A 2,018-nucleotide genomic window follows, 5' to 3' on the forward strand; every position below is an offset into this window, starting at 1 on the left:
GATCTTGGGGCATGTATGAATTTACAGGGTTATGTCCTCTTGTCTTGCAAAAGACATCTCAGGTAAAGATGGTACATTGGAAACTCTGTGATTTGCCAGGAAGAACTTTTTAGGAGTGGACAATTTATCCTTAGAGAACGTTAGTAAAGTGCTAACAAATATACAGTATGCAAATAAATATGCTTGTGTGGCCAAATGAGAGCTAGAAACCAAAGGACCACTAAGGTTAACAGCATGTGGGTGACTAATGGAATGAAAAGGGACTTTATTGCACTGATAAAAATAAATTGAGGTAGGATATTTTGAACATGAAGACTTTAATTTCACAAGAAGTGCCTATAAGATGAAACAGCCTATTTATCAGGAGAGTAGAAAGGTAAAGAGGAGGGACATATATATAGCAAGGAAAACAAAAGGTTAGACTGAGGAAGCAGATAAAAGGAACAGTAGGAAGAGAAATGTAGTAGCTGTCATCTTCTCTGCAAAAAAAAAGTGCTGATTTTTAAAAAGGTCTAGACAAACAGCAAAGTGTGATAGGGCTATAAAATGGCTAGTGCATTATGTGTAATGGTCCTTAGTATAAGATCCTAGTGTAATGACTAGGGTAAGCAAGTGCTGGGGAAATTAGAGAAAAAGAATGTATTCATATGAGCCAAACCCTGATAACTTTACATGGGTAAAACTCTTTTTTTGAATTCAAAATGAGTAAAGACTACAGCATTTGTCCCATTTAGAGCACATGAAAAAGCAGCATGCTATCCTGCCAGGATACAGTCTTGCCTTCATCAGAAATTGACAGATAAGGAGGCATTAGTATGATTTGTACAATGAGTAGACATTAATATACATTTTATGTAGAAATTCCTGGATTTGTGAAAATGAGCTGTATGCATCGAATACCAAAAATATTTTAGACCACATCTTCAGCAGATGTAAATCATTATAGCTCTATAGTTTTCAAAGGAGCTATGGTGAGTTACACCAGTTGAAAATCTGCCCCTTTAGGTACCAATACACATGCAAAGAGGCTGCTCTGATGCACTGTAATTACAATACGTTGGAGCAGACTTGATTAATCATGTCTGCTGGACCATGGTAATTACTGGACTCCTGAAGACTCCAATATCACATGAATCAGTGTCCCTGCACTGAAAAATGGTGACTGGGACCCTTTAACCAAAGCTCATTCAATGAACTTTAGTTAAAGTGCCCCTGCCACCATTTTTCAGTGTGGGGACACTGATACAGGTGACACTCAAGGCATTTTAATTACAGTGGCTCTCAGAGCTACTCTAATTAAAACACCCTCCCCACCATGCCTCTCCCAGAACATGCCTATACATGCCCTTTGTGCTTAAAGGGATCTTAGCAGAAAATTACTTGTAACCCTGGGTGCGACACTTCATGCACCCTCACCTGAATAATGGGAACCTGGGGTACCCGGTAGCCAGTAGTCCTGCCCAGCCCCCCTGGGAAGCTGCTGCACTGCCCCCTGAGTGGAGAGCCTCCCCTTACAATCAAGCACCCTGGCAGATAATTCTCAAACTATTTACAAGATTTAATTATTTACAACATAACAAATAATCATTAAATAAACACATGGATATACTGACTAATAAACCCTCAAGAACTTATTTACACAGTCTCTCACCTGCACATGGTGCACTGGGGATCCAGTGTGCACTGCCCCTGGTGGGGTATCTCAGGGAGTGGGACTGTCTGTGGCCCTGCACGTGGTCTGTGGATGCTCCCTGGTGCTGGTGTCCGCCTCCGTGCTCCTGGAGTCTCCAGGCAGCAAGGGTCTCTGGGCAGCAAGGGGCAACTCCTCTTCTGCAGACCCTGCAAGACAGCCTCTCCCTGCCTTTGACCCCCTTCCCCAGCTCTGCTGTGAACAGTGTCTGGGCTGCAGGCTCTAGCAACCCTCCTGCCCCACACAGCCTCACAGCCCAGGCAAATGCAGCCCCTCCCTGGGCTTTGCCTGCCCCTGGGGCCCCTCACCCCTCAGGGAAACTAGGGCA

General features: G+C 43.8%; 1 long non-coding RNA gene across 2 annotated transcripts in view; it reads right to left on the minus strand.

Annotated features, from left to right (window-relative positions):
- LOC112548210 overlaps positions 1-1,801 on the minus strand; it is a 34,439-nt gene extending 32,638 nt beyond the window's left edge. For both annotated transcript variants that reach the window (XR_003092012.1, XR_003092013.1), the window contains exon 1: positions 1,652-1,801. This is a non-coding gene — a long non-coding RNA (uncharacterized LOC112548210). The remainder of the gene's footprint in view (positions 1-1,651) is intronic.
- Between the last annotated feature and the right edge of the window lie 217 nt (positions 1,802-2,018).

The sequence above is a fragment of the Alligator sinensis genome, unplaced genomic scaffold (assembly GCF_000455745.1).
Source record: "Alligator sinensis unplaced genomic scaffold, ASM45574v1 scaffold465_3, whole genome shotgun sequence".
NCBI classification, from domain to species: Eukaryota; Metazoa; Chordata; order Crocodylia; family Alligatoridae; genus Alligator; species Alligator sinensis.